Source organism: Castor canadensis, chromosome 11 (assembly GCF_047511655.1).
Source record: "Castor canadensis chromosome 11, mCasCan1.hap1v2, whole genome shotgun sequence".
Lineage (NCBI taxonomy): Eukaryota > Metazoa > Chordata > Mammalia > Rodentia > Castoridae > Castor > Castor canadensis.
In genome coordinates, this window is record NC_133396.1 from 134988110 (window position 1) to 135009524 (window position 21415).

The window sequence follows — 21415 nt, forward strand, 5'->3', positions numbered from 1 at the left end:
TGCAGGACTTACCAAATTATGAAAATAAATGAAGCAATCTCAACTATATCATCAGTCCCCTTCACTCTACCTTAATAGTTCCATTTTATAGCAATGCATAGCTAATTATCTGAGTTTACAGTTCAAGTTCAAAAATACAGAGGTGAGATCCATAATGTGAGTCCCCATTAGGGTGAAAATTTGGGGTATGATTTTTTTAGGAAAATTACTTCCCTACATCATGGTCTACTGACCTCAATGTGTTTCTGGACCTCACATGAATTTGCCATAACACCTGGAAAACCCATCCTGAATTTGCATAAGAACCTCTTGTTCCAGAAGGATGAATATATACTGTAAAGTTATTATAATATGCAGCAGTTCAGATAGAGCATAGCTAACCAGTTGTTGAACTGTACTAAGTAGTATATTGAAAGTCAGTACAGGACATGTTTAAAATAGGACAGATACATGGGAAATACAAAAGGATATTACAGATTAGGAATTTAATTCAGGGATATGGTTTATTGCCAGTGAACAAAATATTAATTATACTTTCTGGTACCATGTTTGCCAAAGTCAATTATAGTTTTAAGAGGCGAGCATCCTACTGAGTTTTTAAGGCATTATTATTATACATACTTTCATTTTCTTTTTACTGTGTTTATTTCTATTATGGCAAAGTTTGTATGGGTTTGATTTTTATTATCTCCTGATTGAATGAATTATTTTGATTCCAAGATAATAATAAATCCCTACCTTGGAATGAGGTATAAAGACTCCAGTTAATGATCTATAACTAACTGACCAGAGTAATTAAGGGCAGGTATAAATATGGATTTCAGTCTAAGGACTGAAAAGTCACCATGATAATGAGTGAATGAATGGATGGTTGAATGAGTGAATAATTTAGGATTAATAACTGCCAGGATTACCTGTCTTCAGAGGTAGCATATTTTAGAAATTATGCAATTTTTATAGCCTCTATACTGAATAGATTTCAGTGAATTTCTCAAAAAAACTACTAAATACTCAAACTGAAAATTATTACCTCTGTTCTTTCCTGTGTTCTGTAAAGACATAGCCATTATTTCATTAAGTGCATAGCAATGTTTTCTCAGTAATAAAATTGTGATTGTTTTATGGATTTATTTATAAAATGCTAATTTATGTGTGTAAAACTAGGTTAGATTTACATATCAAAAAGTTAAGGTATCAGCTGGGTATGGTGGTTCAGTCCTGTAACTCCAGCAGTGAAGTTGTGGAGACAGAGGATTTCACGTTTACGGCCAACATGAGTCAAGAAAGATCCTCACTCAAAAACAACAAGAAACAAAAAAAAAGAAAACAAACACAGAACAAAACAAAAAACACAAGAAAAAGAAAAAGCATTAAAAAATACATCTGTCGGTCCCTATGCTATATGAAATATCACTTATACAAATGAAGAAGTTATGTAAAGCTTGGGAGGTTTTTTTTTAATATATATATAAAAATAGTTACTTCCCACTCTCTAGACCACTCTTTATATAACCCTTAGGATTGTAATGCCTAACTTACTGTGTCTCTTGTCAACCCTTTTTCTACCTTAATTCGTGATGTCAATGATCCTGTAGAGATGTTCCTTCTTATATCTGACCATTGTCACTCATTTCGTGGTCGTGGCCTTGACCTCGAATCATGAGTAATTTTATCTTCCACATTCTCAGTTTCTAGCATTCCACACTCTGAGGACTACTATTGTGTTCTATATAATTTTTTTCTAATAGCTCCAACTCTTAACACCCCTTTGACCTGGAAGCTATCACCCACTGATCCTTCTTATTTTTCACCTTCCCTGGTTACCTGATGGCTTTTTTTTTCTTTCTTACCCAGATTAAATACCAAGATCAATCATTATAATCTCTGCTGTGCCATAAGCATCAATGGGTAATTACTGATTATCAGCTGTAGGCTAACACTGCTCTCAGCTCTCTTTCCCTTTACTCTTACTCCCAGTTTTCTGCTATTTTATGTTCTCAGCCACTACCTTTCATAAAATTACCTAGACACAGGTGGCAATATTCTTGAGGTAGGATCCAGTCATCCTAATTAGTAAGAATCAGGCAAATAAAAAAAAAAGAATCAGGCAATCAGAAATCCAGTCACAGTGACTAGATAACAACCCAAGTAAAGCCATGGGTTGCTTCTCTGAGGGAATTAAATTCTTACATATTAGTTAAACACAAGTTAATAATAGATCTAAAATACTCAGCTATCTTGTGTCTTGATTAATAGCATTAATTTCCTCAATGGAAAGCCAATTTTTTGAATTGATTAGTTAATAAAGATCTGTGATATCAATAGAAATATAGATAACAGAAATAATTCTGTGTGAACTTTCTCATTAAAACCAAAGTGAATCACCCTGGGTGGTAAGATAGAACGCTAGCTGTACCTATAGTTTAACTTAAGCCAAGACATTTATCCCTCACATTGTTTATGCTGAAGTATTTTAAGGTAAATTACAAATATCTTAAGAGTCATTCAGATGGTATTGGTGAAGTTAAGATTTACACTAGAAGACTTTCAAAGTCTGAAGTCTTCCTTTAATTGAGGCAGTCTAAATGTGTCCGTACTATTACATCATACTGCCAAGTGTGGTCCTCAAAATGACTAAGTGAGGAATTCTGCAAAGCATTCAGGGTAGTACCTGACACATTACAGGCAGGCAGTAATCAGAGGTTACTGATTGCTAAAATACCAGTTCCTCAGACTGATGTTTCTAATTGTATTTATTTTCGGGGGTGAGACTGGGGTTTGAACTCAGGGCTTCACACTTACACAGAAGGTGCTCTACCACTTGAGCCACACCTCCAGTGCAAATTGATGTTTCTAAAATATGTTGGTCACACAAAGGACCTATGTAAATGGACATCAAGGTTATTTTGTTAGTTAGAATAGAATGTGATTAGGGTAAGAAGTTAGATGCAATACCTAATTTGGTTTGCTTGCTTATTTCTAGGGAAAAAAATCATATTTTGTGGTTTATTTGAGGTCTGTACACTGGACAGATGAGCCTTACACTGTGCTATCGCATTCTTCCTTTTAGCACTTACAAAAGGTTGTAGAGTTATTTTGGGCCATGTCATTTTGAATTGACTACTGTGACATTCTGTTTTCATGTAGTGCATTTTCACGTTCACATTTTAATTTTCTAAAGTATCAAGTAAAATGTTTCTAGAAAAATCTTCAGTCTATGTTTATGCCAGAACTCAGGAGATAGAATGAGGTGCAATGCAAGGTAAAATGTAGAAGAGATGCTCTGATTTTGCAATTTATTTATGTATCTTGTATTGTCCAAATAAGGTTAAATTTCTTGTTCCAAAGCTTGAATTAATCACTTGAGCTCCTGTTTTCCTGGTTTAATGACACACAGTTTCACTTGTTAGAGTGCTACTTTTGCTGGTGGAGTGGCTCAAGTGATAGAGCACCTACCTAGGAAGCATGAGGTCCTGAGTTCAACCCCCAGAAAATAAATAAATAAATAAAAGTCTTTTTTTAGAGTGCTACTCTTCTCAATTGTCCAAGGGTCCTTCAGGGTTACTCAGTGCAAAATGCCTCCAAACTGGAGAATCCCATAAATTCACTAGGAGTGTGAGCTTATTGTGGAGAAAAACAGATTTAGAGAAGAATTAAACAAAGGAAAAGGAGCTCAAATCTCTAGGGGTAGCAAATTGAGGAAAGGCAAGTATACTAAAAATTATTAGTAGATAAAGGTTAATTGGTAATGAAAGGGGAGATCTGTGTAGAATCAAAAAGCTCCAGTCAACATTGCTGGCTTAGGTGTTTAGCCTGAAGGAGAGTCAGCTTTCTAGGATTGTATATCACAAAGTCGAAGAATGAACTTCAAGGAGAGGACAGTGAGTAAAGCAGGAAAGTTTATTGAGATAGAAAAGTAGAAAGAGTAGAGCTCTCAGAGCTGGTAAGGGTCTCAAGAGAAGGTGCCAGAGAGGTGACTTGGTCTGAGGTTTTTAACCATTTTCTCCAAGGAGTTGCTCAATCTCTGTGCTAATTAGGTGTGTAGAAAGCAGCATTCTGGTTGGCTGTCTGCAACATTCTGCTTGATCATGTCCTAGTCCTTGTAGTGGTCTCATTCTGGTCTGTCCTGCTTTTCCTTCTTTCTACTATTTAATGTCACAAGGAAGTCATCATGGAGATTTTCAGGGGACCTTCTGTCTTAGCTATACTGTCTTAATTTCAGCTAACTGAGTAGACTACTTGCTCAGGAGTGTGTAAAGTCCACCTTTGGTGATTAACTTTAGTCTTTCCTGCTAGAGAGAGGAGGATGGATGCATCTGAAAATTTACATCTTGCTTTTAGGCAAAGAATGGAGGAATAAAGAGTTTTGTAAAAAATATTTTCTTCTTCTTAGTTGCCTTCAACTCATAGTAACCCTTAAGCTAATATTTTGGGGTGGCTTATTCTGCCATCCTTTAGGCTATTTCAACAATTATATTTTTCTTTGAGAGTGAGAGATGCCATTCTTCCAGAGAAATTATCTACAAAGAGCTTCACCTTCAACATTAAAAATGTTAATGCCCATGTGTTTGAGGAGTGATTCTGAATGTGTGCCAAGCTGGCTGGCCACAAGGAGTCTCTAGCCTGACATGCTTTGCACCGAATTGTTAACAGCGCTGGTGCATTCTGAGATCAGAAGACTTCCAAATTCTTTGTCTCCCACTGGGAAGAATCCACAGCATGATACATGGGAGTAAAGGGAGTTTTTTTAAAGTTCAAAGAGGAAAATACAAAGGGGAGCATGGCGGGGCCCAGGTGCAATCTTCTGACTGAGAAGCGTGTTTCTGCTCTTCAGGTGATAACCTAGGAGAAGGGGAGATCCAGGTGATTCACATCCAATAATCAATGAGTGGTGAGGGGCCTGGGTGGTTCCCAGCCACGTGTGATGGCAGTTCCTGAGCCAAAGCTTGGTTAATCTGAGATGTAATATTTTTCTGTGAGTCCCAATCTTTCCCTAATTTAGCCTGCCTCACATTACCTCTGAGAGACAATACTCCAAAAAAATATTTTGGGGGGGATTGCTGAAGGTGGGCACTCCATCTTCAATATCTACTTCAAACTGACAAGGAGTAGCAGACCCTACCTACAAGGGGAAATTTTCTCTCCTATTTCTTTCCCTTGGGACTCATTGGGGCCTGAATTGTTGTTCATTACAATTAAGGTTTCTCATAGAAATCTGGGTTGCTCATGGAGATCTCATTTGTCGGCAGAGATTGATAGCCCTCTTGCTTCATGATTCGGGTCCTAAAGGCTTTTATCCTGGAAGAGATAAATCTGGCTTAGAAGGCATGATCCGAACATTAACAATGATAGAAGCATCAGAAGGGACCCCTGCCAGGTATAGCAGGAAAGATAAAAAATCTAATTTTTCATTTTGAAAAGTGACAGTCTTGTGGTTACTTTGTCTACAGGTGTTTAAACCTGAAGCTATTTTTTAACTCTTAAATGGCCCTCTTTTGGACTGCCACTGTGGTGGGCAGTTAAGAACTGATCATTTGTAGTAATATCTGTATTAGAGGCCAGGTGTAATGCGGGCAGGTGCCAGTCTAATTAGAGGGTAAACAGTGAGTCAGTTCTGAACAGAAAGAAGACACACAGTGTCCCCAGGCAGAAGTTAGATACCATTGAAAATTTTGTTGCCTTTGCTTAAACAGAAGGCCTTGGCCACAGACTTGAGTTTGCCTTTTGTCAGAGCTTGGAAGGCTTAAATATTAGAGCCCATGTATAAAAGAGCCCCTTTTTAAAAATCTCTCAGCTTTAGTTACTTTTAAAGGTCTGGCATAATTAATTCCATCTGGAGATGGAGAAGTCCCTTCATTTGTATAGCCCTTTGAAAAATATCGAGGGTGGCTGAATGCCATTTGTTTTTTAAGAAGTTGGGGACACTAGCTGCTCAGGGGTCGCCTCCTCTTAAACTGTTTTTCTAAACAGTCATCTCTGAAGATTCTGCCAATTTGGCAATTTTGTCCCTCAAAACAGGAGTAGCTTTTCCCATAAAGTCATAGCTTCCTCCAGAAAGTCAGATTTTTATCCCATGGAGGAGGGGTAGTTATATCAAACAGATGAAAATTTGGTGCCAATGTGGCCTTGCTGGCCAAATTAAACAACAAAAAGATTTATTTAAAAAATGGATCTTTGCCTGGGCTTAATTAAATCTAATTGTCTTTCCCATAGAGGATGTCCAACACCTTTAAATTGCTGTAAAGTGTCAGGAGACAACAGTTATAAAATTTTTACTATGAAAATGCAAAATGACTCCAATAATTAAGAATGTCTGTCCTGGTTGACGGATAACTTGTCAAAATTATTTTTCATGGGCTTGCCTGTAAATGCTCCTGAAGGATCAGAACTGTAATGACAGAACTTAAAGTAACCATGATTAATAGTTCATTAATAAAACAGTCTAATTACTTTTAATTGCATATAGTATTACTAAACTTCTCATTGCAATTGGGAACATTTGCCCAAACTTGTAAAAGAACCTAAGATACCAACTTGGTACGGTGTCTTTTAAAACTATTTTAGAAGGCTTATAAACTTGAAGAAGAGAAAGACAACTAATATATAAAGGAGCCAGTAGCAGCATCACAGTTTAAACCTTGAATTTTAATTAGACAAAGTGTCAGTACTGTATTGATGATTAGAAACCCTAAACTTTCCAATGGTTAGAAGGCAGTTTCAGTAATTTCAAATAGCTGCTGTTTTCATGTTCAATTGCATAAAACAATGTTTATCTAGCCAATGTCATATAAATTAATATTTATCTTATGAGTAGATGTCAGGTAAACTAATATTTATCTGACAAACAGATGTTAGACAAAGCAATGTTTACCTGACAAACAGATGTCAGGTCTAAATGACAGAACTTTTAGCATTTGTCATAAAGAGACAAACTATCAAAGACCTTATTAGATAGAAAGCCCTTTAGATAAAAGAACTGTAGCTTGGGTCATTTCTCCCCCCTGCCCGCCTTATATGCGGGTCATAAAGGGGCTTTGTTATTACCAAGAAAACCAGGACTCCAAATCCTATATAACCCAACCACTTGCAGATCCACAGTTTGGAAAGGACCTTAAACAAGGTTAGAATCTGACATACAACATTGAGCTATAGAGAACAAAGTTTTCCCTTGGGGGGAGGGGAAATCTTATATAACTTTAACCCTGTAAGCTTTTGTATAGCATTTATATGACTTTAGACAGATGGTGCACACATTTTGGGGGTGTTAAATGTATTGAAATCACCAAAAAGACAGATGCTTACATAAACCGATTTAGTTAGGACTCAGTTTCCTAATGAATCAGAAGCCTAAAAAATTTCACAATTATCCTGATAAAACATAAACTCTCTCCTAAATGCCATTTTTCATCAAATATTGCTAAGAGCAGAATTTCTTTCAGATAGAATTATATGCTAGCTTTAAGTTAGTTTACTAAATTTTGATTTTACAAAATTATTTAGATAACCCTTCAAATTATAGCCATATTAATTATGTCATATATTTTGTTACCTTTTGAACATTGAGATTTTGCCCCTTTTCAAAAGTAATTTAACTTTTTAACTCCACTAATCTCTTTTAAAGATCATGTAGCAGAGCCCAGGGGCTATCCCAGGAAGTCAAAAATTACACTAAAGCCTAATCCAATCTCTACTCAACAGTTATTCACACTCTAAATATGTGACTGGATCAGGGAGGTTTTCAAAAGTGAATTTAACAAAAAGACCCCAAATTAGGAGCTAGACAGAGCAAAAGCTAGGAATTTCAAACAAAAATCCCCATCAGTTAGAGCAGGAACCAGTAGATCACTCAATGTCTCTCTTAAGAAGACAATGACCCAAACTCAGAAAATCACCCCAGGGGCCAAAAGGATCCACAGCTAAGAGTTTCTTAGCAAATGTTTTCACCTTAAAACCTGACCCTGTTCCCACTTTAGAGATAAGACCCTGTGGCTAGTCAGGTGGGGCATGACCCTCACTCACCAGCAAAAGGCCCATAGTACAGGACAGGTTTTGGTGGGGAATGGACAGAGAACCAGCCTGAGTGACTGGGGAGATGGCCTCCATGGCTAGCCTGCCTTGTCTGCCTGAGCTCTGGTGTCAGAATCTAGGAGAGAAAAGGGGAAAGAGGGAGGGGGAAGGGTACCATGGTTTTAAGCCGGCTCTCCCTTAGAGAAACCTCTGCATACATGTTCTCTGAGAACCACAAGCCATGGGGAGGGCACAGGTTGGACTGACAGACACTGTTGGGATCTGCAGGGTGCTTACGTCCCACAATGCAACCCACTGGGAGGCCCTCAAGTTGAGTGGTCACCATTGGGTTCTGGGGACCTGGGCTTTCCCAGCTGCATTCCCCAAGGGCAGAGCACAGTCCATTCCATTGGCTGTGCAGAAAAAAGAACAAAGCAAAGAGTAAAAGTGACCCTCTAAGATGCAGTTTCTGGGAGCACACCATTGTTCCTGGCTGGCTTGTCACAGAATGTTAAAGGTGCTGGTGCAATTTGTTATCAGAAAACTACCAAATTCTTTTTATCCCACTGGGAAGAATCCATGGCAGGACATGTGGGTGTAAAGGGAGTTTATTAAAAGTTAAGAAAGGAAACTAGAAAGAGGAGAATGGTGGGGCCCAGGTGGGGAGTCTGCCAGCTAAGAAAGCACATTTCCACTCTTCAGGTGCTTTCAAAACCTGTGATAACCTGTGGGAAAGGGAGAACCAGGTGTTTCCTATACAATAATCAGTGAGTCGGGGGGAATAGGCCAAAGCATGGTTAATGTAAGATGTAATATTTTTCTGTGAGTCTCAATCTTTCCCTAATTTACCCTGCCTCATATTGAACTCTCTCACCAGAACAGCCAAGACATGCTTTTTTGTTGATGACTTTGTTACTGGAAAAATGATCCTTAAAATTACCTCCGTTCTTGTGTCTGGCAGGAGAGCAATTCAAGCAAGATGCAAAGATTCAGTAAAAGTAACAGTGAAGTTTATTAGGGAATAATAATACACTTTTAACAGCCTAACAGCAAGTTGTCTCCAGAGTGAGAACAATGGAGTTATGGGGAAAAAAAGAAAGGGACACATTTCCTATTCCCCACACAAGAAATTGGAACAAAAGCTCAAAATGATGGTTCCCAACTCTTAGTTTTATAGTGGAGAACTAGGGGAATACACGGGGCCAGAAATAATGAATCTGGGTTACTGAGATGGCTGATAGGGAGGGGTCATCCTACCAATCACACCCAGTCACACCTACATTCCACCCAAATCACAGAAACAACAGGTTTGCTTTAGAACTTCCCTTTTGTTACTCTACCCACCCAAGGATCCTTGTAGCTTGTTAAAATGTCAGAGAGGAAAATCAGAAGCAGGTAGCTCCTATTTGTCCCTCTGTTTCTGTAACTTAGCATCTAAAAGATGGGAGGGGGCTGGCTATTCTGGCTCTCCTTGTTCCAATGTCAGACTCTGGCCCTTTAAATACTTATTATTAAAACAATATATTTTCCCTGTCTCTTCTTATGGCCACAGCTTATGTCTAACTGCTACCTATGAACTTATCCTGACTTGTTGGGTTCTTAGTAGCCTTTTATGGCAACAAACTATGAGATTGCATTTATCCAGAGATTCTAGATTCCACAGAAGAACAGAATATGCTCATTCCTTTAGTCAGGAAATGCCTTGAATTTTGAGCAATTTACTAACTGCCCCCCCCACCAGACATTTCTGAATACAAAAAGAAGGTCTTTGTCTTGTCAGATCCTGTTACATCTTTCTCTCCAATGTACCTAAGGGCTTTCATTTACACATCTAAGAGGAAGTACTGAAGTGATTCCTCCCAGTTCAGAGATCTACTAGAAAGTGAATATTTGATTTCTAAATTGAAGGAAAAGTAGGTGGAGATGAAGATTTGAAGATTTGAAGATTTCACTTTCAAATTTAAATTTCTCTTGCTAAAGTTTCACCTACCAAAGACACTCATTACATTTGGAAAATATTTGTCATTTTACCATTTATATTAACAACTATTATTATCTAAACTAAATTTAAGTAGGCACATCAAATGGGCATGTGAGATTCACCTAACAAAATGCACTTCTTTGGGAATGTTTGAAATGTCAGTGGAATCTATCATTATTCCTATTTGACTGAGAAACAAAGCACCATTGTGAGAAATTAGTCTCTTTGGACATAGCAAATATAGCAAAAAAGAAAGAAAGAAAAGAAAAAGAAAAAGGCATATTAAGGACTACAACACGGGCATCAGATAAAAGGTGAGATGAGAAAATTTTCTTTAGAAATGGAAAAGCCAGACTTTCTCTGGAGAACACTTAGAACAGATTAAGTATGAAACTAAACTGTTAAACATGTATGGTAAAGGTCCAGGAGTGATTTGTTTTAGTGGTTCGTTTGGATTGGTTGTGTTTCAATACAAAAAAATTTTTTTTCTAATATTTAGCTGATTAGACTTGGTAAAATAATGAGCACAATTACTGGAAACAGTCAAAGAAGTTGTGGATCTGTCATCTGCTTGAAATAAAGCAATTCCTACATTAGCTCCATAGTAGGAAAGGAGGAGCTCTGTGGCTACCTGCAGCTGTGATTTATTAATGCAGTATACTTGGCCCACAGTTTTATTGTTCATCTAGTAAGTGTGAGATTATACACAATGCACTGAAAAATAAGGCAAGTATCACTCAAAATCAGAAGATGCTAAACAGTGGCTCACACATATAATCCTAGCTACCCAAGAGGCAGAGGATCCACTGCCCCCCCACCTTGACACAAATACTCTGTGAGACCCTATCTCAAAAAAATTCATCACAAGAAAAGGTTGGTGGAATGGCTCAAGTGGTAGAGTGCCTCCCTAGCAATTATAAGGCCCTGAGTTCCAGTCCCAGTACTACCAAAAAATAAATAATAATAATTCAACTATAAGTAACATAAAATAGGTGTATGACATGTATAAATAAAGAGTAGTTCTGTTGGTGGTGGGGTGGAATCTGTGATCAGAAGACTTCCACATTCTTTGTGTCCCCTGTGGAAGAATCTATGGCAGGACACATGGGTGTTAATGGAGTTTATTAAAAGTTAGGGAAGGGAAATACATAAGGGAACATGGTGGGTGCAGATGGAATCTGGAGGCAGAGAATGTGCCTCCCTTCTCCGGGTGCTTAATACGGATGCTGACCTATGGGAAGGGAGGAGCCAGGTGATTTCATCCAATGATCAAAGAGTAGAGGGGTATGGGTGGGTCCCTGGCAGTTGTCAGAGACATTTTTCCTGGACTTGCCTATAAATGTTTTAGAAGGATCAGAACTGTAATGATAAGACTTAAAGTAACATTAGTTAACAGTTTAGCAATTAACATAACAGTTTAGTTAATTTTATCTGTATATAGTATTATTAAACCACTTAATATGATTTGGAAAAGATGCTAAGACACAAGCGTGGTATAGTGTCTTTTTATAACTCTATTTTGCAGGTCTTATGTACTAAAGAACATAAAGTCACCTAACATATAAAGAATCCAGAAGCAGCATCACAGTTTAAACCTTGAATTTTGGTTAGGTAAAGTAACAAATTAGTTTGTCAGTACTTCCAATACAGTAATGACAATTAAAAACCCTAAACACTTCAATGGTTAAGGGAAGGCAGTGTCAGTAATTTCAAAGAGACCCTGTTTTAATGCTCAATTGCATATCATATATATCAAACAACGTTTAGCCAATGTCAGATAAACATTGGTTTACCTGACAGATGTCAGGCCTAAATGCAGAATTCTTAGCATTTGTCATAAAGAGCAGAAATGTCACAGACTGTTTTAGACAGAATGTACCTTATATAAAAGAACTATAGCTGTTTACATGTATATACTTGTAACTTTATAAATGATTTATGACATTTAGTTACATGTACAAGGCACTAGCAGTATTAGAACCACTTAAGAGAATTTTTACTTAGTTAAACTTAGTTTTCTCAGTGTTACCAGAAAAATACGTTACAGTTTTTGTATCTGGCAAGAGAATAATTTAGACAGCATGCAAAGAATAGTAAATAATTTTAATTGGCTATGAAAAGAACTTCCTCATTGAGTTTGATAAGATTTTTTTTTTAAATCTTTTAAGATATGTTTACTAATAAACAATAAAATATCAGAACTATCATACACTCAGCAAAGAGGCAACTACCAAAAACAACATGTAAAATCAAAGATAAAAATATAAAGAAAAACAATCTTCTGAGTGTTAAAAGGGAAACATCTTTTTTTAAATTTCCATCTTTTTTAATTTTATTTTATCATTCTTACATTTATTCATGTGTGCATGCATTGTTTGTGCCACCTCCCCATCTGTCCCCCTCCTGCCCTCCCCCCTCCCCTGCTTCCAGGCATAACTTGTTCTGCCCTCTTGTTCTACAGTTTTGTTGAAGAGAAAACATATGTGATAATAAGTAAGACAGCATTTTTGCTCATTTGAGATACAGAGAGATTCCTAGTGTTGCTTCCATGCACATGTGTATTGGAACCCACATTGGCTCATCTGTACCAGACCTCTTCGGTACTTCCCTGATCCCCTTCCCATAGTGGCCTCTGCCAGTTTAAGATTACTATATTCATTCCTCTACAGTGAGCACATCAACCACATTCAAATTTTAGGTTTCCTTTCCCTATTCTTCCCGTGTGTGTTCTCCCCTTAGCAAGTGACCATGTCCAATGATATTATTGCATTTGTTTTAGGTCTATAATCCTCATGTGAGGGAGACCATGTGATTTTTTTTGCCTTTTGAGCCTGGCTAAGATGATGTTCTCCAGTTCCATCCATTTACTTGCAAATGACAAAATTTCATTCTTCTTTGTGGCTGAATAAAATTCCATCGTGAATAAATACCACACTTTTTTAACCCATTACTCAGTAGTGGGACATCTTGGTTGTTTCCATAACTTGGCTGTTGTGGATAGTGCTGCAATAAATATGGGTGTGCAGGTGCCTCTGGAGTAAGCTGAGTCACATTCTTTTGGGTATATCCCCAGGAGTGGGATTGCTGGATTATATGGCAGATCTATGTTTAGTTTTTTAAGAAGCCTCCATATTGTTTTCCAAAGTGGTTGTACTAGTTTACATTCCCACCAGCAGTGTATGAGGGTCCCTTTTTCCTGCATCCTTGCCAGCATTTGCTGTTGGTGTTGTTTTTAATGATAGCTATTTTAATAGGGGTGAGGTGGAATCTTGGTTTGGTTTCAATATGCATTTCCTTTATAGCCAGGGTTGGTGAGTATCTTTTTTTAAATGTTTTTTGTCCATTTGGACTTTTTCCTCTGAAAAAATTCTGTTTTGTTCAGTTGCCCACTTCATTACTGGTTCATTGACTTTTGAGGAGTTCAGTTTTTTGAGCTACCTATATATTCTGGTTATCAGTCCTTTGATGCATAGTTACCAAATATTTTCTCCCACTCTGTGAGTGGTCTCTTCAATTTAAAGACCCTTTCTTTTGTTGTGCAGAATCTTTTTAATTTCATGTAGTCCCATTTGTCTATTCTTCCTCTTAGTTGCTGGGCTGCTTGAGTTCTACAAAGGAAGTCCTTACCTATACCTATTGCTTGCAGAGTATTCCCTGCACTTTCCTATATTAACTACAAGGTTTCAGGTCTGATATTAAGGACCTTAATCCACTTTGAGTTGATATTAGTACAGGGTGATAGGAATGGATCTAGTTTCAGTTGGTAAAATGGTTTCAGGTTTTCCCCATTAAGTATGATGTTGGCTATAGGTTTATCATATATAGCCTTTATAATATTGAGGTGCATTTGTTTTATTCCCAGTTTCCTTAGAGCTTTTATCATGAAATGGTGTTATATCTTATCAAAGGCTTTTCTGCATCTATTGACATGATCAAGTGGTTTTTGTGTTTGCTTCTACTAATGTACTGCATTACATTTATTGATTTGCATTTGTTGAACCATCCCTGCATCCCTGGGATGAAACTGACTTGGTCATGGTGAATGATCTTTCTGATACATTATTGGATTCCATTTACCATTATTTTATTGAGGATTTTTACATCAGTCTTCATTAAGGAAATTGGCCTGCAGTTCTCCTTTTTGGATATGCCCTTGTGCAGTTTTGGGATGAGTGTAATACTGGCTTCATAAAATGAGTTTGTCAGTGTTCCTTCCCTTTCTATTTTGTGGAAAATTTAAGGAACATTGGTATTAGTTCTTCTTTAAAGGTTTGGTTGAATTCATCAGAGAATCCCTCAGGTCCTGGACTTTCCTTTTTTGGGAGACTCTTCATTGCTGCTTCAATTTCATAACATGTTATAGATCTGTTTTGGTAGTTAGTATCTTTTTGGTTCATTTTTGGATGGTCATAAGTATCTAGAAATTTGTCCATTTCTTCAAGATTTTCCAATTTATTGGAATATAGGTTCTCAAAGTAGTCTCTGATGATTCCCTGGATTTCCTTGCTATTTGTTGTTATCTCCCCTTTTTTGTTTCTAATTTTACTAATTTGGGTATTTACCTTCCTCATTTTAGTTAGATTTGCCAAGGGCTTGTCAACCTTGCTTATTTTTTCAAAGAAGTAGCTTTTTGTTCATTGATTGATTCTTTTATTTTTTTGTTTTGGTTTCTATTTCATTAATTTTTGGCCCTTATTTTTATTATTCCTCTCCTTCTCCTTGTTTTGGGTTTTGCTCGTTCTTGTTTTTCTAGGAGTTTGGGATGTAGCATTAGGTCATAATTTGAGATCTTTCTGTCCTTTTAATATATGCATTCATGGCTATAAACTTTCTTGTTAGGACTGCCTTTGCTGTGTCCCATAGGTTGTGGTAGTTCATGCTTTAATTTTCATTAACTCTCAGGAACCTTTTCATTTCCTCTCTTATTTCTTCTATGACGCACTCATCTTTTTACAATGTGTTATTCAGCCTTCAATTATTTGCATATTTTCTGCTGTAGTTTTTGTTAGTGAGTTCTAGTTTTATTGCATTGTGATCAGATAGAATGCAGGGGGTTACTTCTATTTTCTTACATTAGCTGAGGCTTCCTTTATGCCCTGTGTTATGATCTATTTTGGGCTGCTGAGAAGAATGTATATTGTGCTGTTGTTGGATGAACTGTACTGTAGATATCAGTTAGGGCCATTTGATCTATGATGTCATTTAGTTCTAGGATTTCTTTGTTGAGTTTTGCTTTTGTTGATTATATATTGATGATAGAGAGGTATTAAAGTCTTAATATGAACTTTTGTAGCCAGTACAGAATTAACTACCAAATACAAATCTCACTAAATTAAGCTTGACTGATGGATGTTAGGAGCCAATAATGGGAAAACAGTTTCTCAGTGCAAGAAAACTGAATAGTTTTGGAGAATTGGTACAAGTAGCAATAGAAAATTCTTTTGGGGGAATGAGTACATTTTCTAAAAAGATAATAAGGAACCAGCAAGATTAATTCCTCAAATGATTAGATACAGAAACAGAAATCAGGGAGTAAGCATAAAGATAGGAAACCCAATGACTGAGAGTCGTGGCTCAGATATTGATAAGAAATCATGTCCTAGACTGCTGATGATAAGTAACAGAATGGCTTGGAATTCATAATAACATTATATTGGTCTTGAGTATAGCCCCTAGGGACCCAAAATAACAGGCTCAATTATTGAGAGTTAATGATGTGCAGAAGCCAGTATTTTAAGATCAATCACCTTTTAGTAGATCCCAATAAAAACTTAAATTTTCATCATACCACTTGGAGGGTGACCTTTTCTTTGGTTTTGATAAAATTTCACATTATCCTATAGCATCAAAAGTCCCTGACATTTATTTTGATGAAAGAGAAACCCATTTTTAAATATATGTTAGTACCTTAAATTTTGAACTCAGAAAACTCTCTAGGCAAACTTTAAACTATAACCAAACCAATTACACATACATAAACTCATAAGCTATAAGACCTTATTTGTATCTTGAAACAACCTTTTTAAAACCCCAAATTTAGACAATACTGTTTTAATAATTCTTAATAACATCTTATCTTAGAGGATTCAAAAATAAAATAAAATTATCTTTTTTATAATAGCAATCTATGAGAACACATGGGTCAATAAATCTAATTATAAAAGAGTTAAATGTAAAATACATTCATGATAGAATGAAACAGATTATTGTCTATAAATTTCCCTTAGTGCTACTGCAGAGGATAGTTAGACTTGCTTGGGATTAGAACTTTAGATAACTTTTGAGAAGTTTAACACATTAACTGTATAAAAATAGTTTTAGAATCATTCTAAACACATCTAAATACACACATAGATGTTTTAACCTAGGCATGCCAAAAAATGTCAAATATAGGCATGCATGTGTGAGCTCAAAAAAAGTAAAAATTTAGTGGCCACAATTGGTGAGACAAAGACATACACAGAAAACATACACAGTAACACAAAATAATCACATTAATTTAGAGTGAACTCTTAAATAAATCATTTTTTGACATTTTTAGTAGGTTAGCCAGGTAGATTCCTGAGTAGCTTATAATAGATCTTTAACACGAATATGCTTTGTCCAGTCCTTAACATATTATTGTATTAATTTAGAGAATTTTAACAATAAGTTATAATTTTTCTAGAGGATAGGGGACATTATCCATGAGTTTCCAAACCCTAGGGAGAGGCAATATGGCACTGAACACATGCTGGTTTTATCATGGTGGCAGCATTTCTTGTGACCACATGGTTTCTCCAAAGGGTCTCTCAAGTAGAAAACAAAGACATGTTACATGTAACATACAGGCTCAACATAGCAATCTGTTACAGAAATAAAGACATGTCCCCCTGAGAGACAGGTGTTATTACCCATATATGTTAGTCATCTTTTTTTAGATTAGTGGTATTAAAGTACTCCCAGTGTTTAAGGATATAGCCAAGTGAATACGTTGGCTTCCCCTATGCCAGCTGGTACAGAAAGAAAGAGGGAAATGGAATTGGGAATCTACTCTTCCAGAGAGACCTGTTCTCCTAAGGGTCACCCTTCCACCCTAAATGAGAACTCCTGAATAAAATTCCCTATGCTGACTGATGGAGAGAGAGAGAGAGGAAAAGGTAAGGAGGAAAATTGCCTTTGTGAGAGAGTGAGATCTTTACAAGATCCTTATAGTGTCCCTCTTATATCAAGGAAGTCTCAGTTGCAGGTCCTTCTAACATGGTTTGCCCTAAAGGCCCTCAGTGGACATCTCCTTGTGAACAATTGGCAGGGTACCCTGACTTCCTACCAGTCTCCAAACAGCCAGTCCCTTACACCCGTGCATGAGAGTTCCTTAATGGGATACTGATACTGAATGCTTCCCCAACTTCTGTCCTAATGAAGAGACCAAATAATCGAAGCAAACTAAGGTGGGGCTTGAACTCATGGTCTCACACTTGCAAGGCAGGGATTCTACCACTTGAGCCATTCTGGGAGTCCTTGTTAGCTTCCCTAAAGAAAGGAGACTTAGAAACTATCTTTAGAATCTGGCACATAACCCCATTAATCCCATCAGTGAAGGGTGCCTGCCAGTTACTGGTGGACCTGTGGCATGTGTCCCTGGAAGAGGGGAAATGTGACCTTGGGGTGTGTGCCTCTTCACCTCCTGCAGGCCATAGGGACAAGGACAGCATGAGTGGTAGTCAGGACAGGTGCCCAGGGCATACAGTGGCATGGTGTGTTGTGGGACGTGATTAGTAACTAACTGCATGGACACAAGGCAACTGCAAGAAAAGGGTTTCCAGCCTGAGGCCCAGAGCTTCCAGAGCTGGCATGTTTATTAGATTCCCCAGCACTCGCTGTGGTGGGGGCAGCATGGTGGCCATGGAGCCCAGGCCAAGCAGGTGGTGGGTCTTGGGGCATGACCAGCACTGGTGCCATTTTTGTCTGTGCTGCTCCCTCTGGCCGCCGCGTGGCTCCCAACAGCAGCAGCAGACTCCTGAGTCCGCCTTATGCGGCCATGTGGGTGCCACTGCTGCTGCTACTGCTGCTGGCAGGGTCCAAGCTACCAGCTGCCTCACCCCCAGTGTCAAAAGCTTCCCAGCCTCCAAGTGGCCACTCCAAGGCTGGCACTGATAGGCGGGCCCAGTGAATTGACACCCGGGAGTGCATTCCCACTCCATGACAGGTAGTTTGTAGGCATAAATGGTGGCCACAAGAGGAAGACACAAAAAAATCATTTTAATTTAACTTTCCAACTCCACTAATCTCTGTTACGATCAGGTATCCAGAGCCCAGAGGCTACGCTGGATGCTCTAAAGTTAGCCAATACCTTAAAGCTTAATTCCTTTTCTACCCAAGAGTAATCCACACCCTAAACATCAACTGTGTTTAGAGCAGGGAGGTTTTCACAAGTGAATTTACCAAAACAAAGACAGAAACCTAGGAGCTAGACAAAGCAGAGGCTAAAAATTTCAAACAGAAATTCTGTATCAATTTTAGAAGGAACAGGTAGATTACACAATGTCTCCCTTAACAAGACAATGACCTAAATCCAGGAAATCACCCCAGGGGCCAAAAGCACCCCAAACTAAGAGTTTCTTAATAAATATTTCTGCCTTTAAACCTGACCCCATTGCTCTCATTCTAGAGACAACCTGCTTTCAGTCTGATGAAAGCATATTCCTTTTCTAATAAACTTCGCTGTCACTTTCACTGAATCCTCTCCTGCTTGGACGCAAGTACCAAGGTAAATTTTTAAGGCCATTTTTCTGGTAGCATCTCCATAGGCAGTTTACGGCCTGAGGCTGGTTGGGTTGGGTGGGCATGCCCCTCACCCTCCAGGACCCCAACTGACCTACAGCACAGGACAGGTTAGGAGGTGGGGAATGGGTGAAGAGGTGTCTAACTTAAGTGTTCTGGGTCACAACCTCCATGGTTGGTGCCCAGTGGCATTGCCCAGGGCCATGTAGCTGTATGAACTTGAGGGTCAGAGAGGGAAGAGAGAGGGGAGAAGGGGCCAGGGAGGTGGAGGGGGTGAGGGAAAATGGCCTCCTACCCCTGTAAGGCGACCTGTGGTGAGTCCACTGTGTTGGGAAGGCACTGTTGGGTACTGGGGACCCCATGTCTTCCAGCTGCATTTCTCAGGCCAGACCTCCGTCCATTCCCTTGGCTAAGGTTTCAAAGAAACAGAGGGAAGAGAAGAAAAGAGAGTAGAAATAGAGTCCAGGTGCTCACCATTTCTCCTGCCTGGCCTCATCACATGTTGACAGTGAGGTGGAATCTATTGATCAGAAGACTTCCAAATTCTTTGTGTCCCTCAGGGAAGAATTCATGGCAGGACACATGGCTGTAAATGGAGTTTATTAAAAATTAGGGAAGGGAATTACAAAAGAAAGCATGATGGGGCCCACGTGGAATCTGGAGCCAGTGAGAGTGTGTCTCCAGGTGCATTTTAAACTCATGCTGACCTAAGGTAAGGAGAAACCAGGTGATTCCCATCCAATAATAACGGAGTAAAAGGGGCATGGGTGGTTCCCTGGTCATGTGAGGGCAGTACATGAGACAGAGCATGGAATCTGAAATATAATATTTTTCCATGAGTCCTGAAATTTCCCTAATTTTAGCCTGCCTCAGTTCTTTTGTATAGTGAAACTATTTTGTGTTTAGATTTCCTATGGTTCATGTGGATAAAATTTTAAATATGGTAGATATGGAATTATTTATCATACTCTCATCATTATTAATTCGGGCTTCCTGAAGTATTTCTAAAATACTTTTGAAAAGTAAATACATATTTGTATTTACTTTCATGTTAATATTTGCAGTCCTAAACTGGTGCTTCATGTCTGTATACTTACATAGTAATGTTTACTCTTTGCTATTCAAAAACATCATTTCCAACCATCATGACAGATCAGAATTTATAGTTTAACACTTAGGTCAGTAATATTTTGCTTAAAATACCCTAAACATTTTCCATATTTGCATATTCTACTATTTGTTTGCTTAACTCAAGATACAATTAATTGCAAGTAGTTTCAGTACTTCTGGTAGTCTGTGAAATAGTGTGTTGATATTTGTTAGTCAACTTTCCATCACAATGACAAAATACCTAAGAGAAGCAATGTAAAGAAGGAAAGATTTATATTGACTCATGTTTTCAGAGTCTTCAGTTCATGGTCACATGGCCGATTTGCTATGGGCTTGTAATAGGCCATCATAGCAGAGAGTACTTGGTGGAACAAAGCTGCTTCCATCATGGTGTCTGGGAATTGAAAGAGAGGAAGGAAGAGGTCCCAATATTACCCTTCAAGGGCATGACCCCAATGACCTAACTTCCTCCAACTGAGCCCTACCCACTAAATATACCCCCACTTCCCATTAAATAGCAACATGAGCTGGGGAATAAGCCTTCAACATTTGAGTATATGAGGAGCATTTAAGAGCCAAACCATACAAATATGATTTTCATCTGTCTGTTAACACAACCAAGCACTGTCAAAAATATTTATGACATGAATTAGTAGGTGCAGAGAACTATTTCAAAGATATTGTATGTATCTCCATAGTTAAGCTTAACATCATGGCATCAAAATATAAAGTAATGGTAGAAAAGTTTAAATACAACTAACTATACTATTTTTTTAACATTTCTATATTTTTTTTACAACATTTCTATATTATCATCTTAGTACCTAGGGAAAAGAAATTTATTTTGTCATTTTATTTGTAAACTCTTTTATATTCAAAATGTGTTTATCAAATATTAAGGCCTAGAAATAGATGTATAGTATTAGTATATTTGTGTTATTAGAACACTTATAGTATTTGTTAGATAAATATGGAAGTATGGAATATTATAATTGAACATCAGTAATGCTTTATAGATTTAGACCACTGCATTATAATATTTTATTTTATAAGCCTTACTTAATCCTAAATTTTCACTAGGTGGCAGGCTTACCTAATACATTCAGTTTCTCAATTTAAAATAACATAAATGGTGTAAAAGTTCATTTATGTACAACAGAAATATCAGTCATATTAACCTAAATTTTTGTTGTCAAATCTAATTTCAACTGTAGAAGTAAGTCAAATACAGTAACTGGGTCACTCAATTTTCTTTTGCTCACTTTTTCTGAGACTTCAAATATAACTAAGTACATATGCTTATATATTTCTGTTCAATATAATGTGTTAGAAAAGGAATATAAATAAGAGTCTATGTAATCACAGATTTTTTTAAATTATAATAATGGTACATATGAGCATAAAATTTCTCGAAAACATGGAGTAAATTAAAATTAATTTGTAGTGTTTGCATCATTAGCTCCTTCCTTGACCTAGACATTCCTCACTAGAACTTTAACACTACTTAATGTAAGAATATACTGTGAATCACAATTTTTCCCACTAGAATAGTTA

At 37.5% G+C, this 21415-nt stretch overlaps 1 protein-coding gene across 8 annotated transcripts in view; it reads left to right on the forward strand.

Moving 5' to 3' along the window:
• The window catches only part of Kcnt2 (potassium sodium-activated channel subfamily T member 2), a 363205-nt gene that overhangs the window by 268035 nt on the left and 73755 nt on the right, over window positions 1–21415 (forward strand). The gene's annotated exons all lie outside the window — the stretch shown is intronic.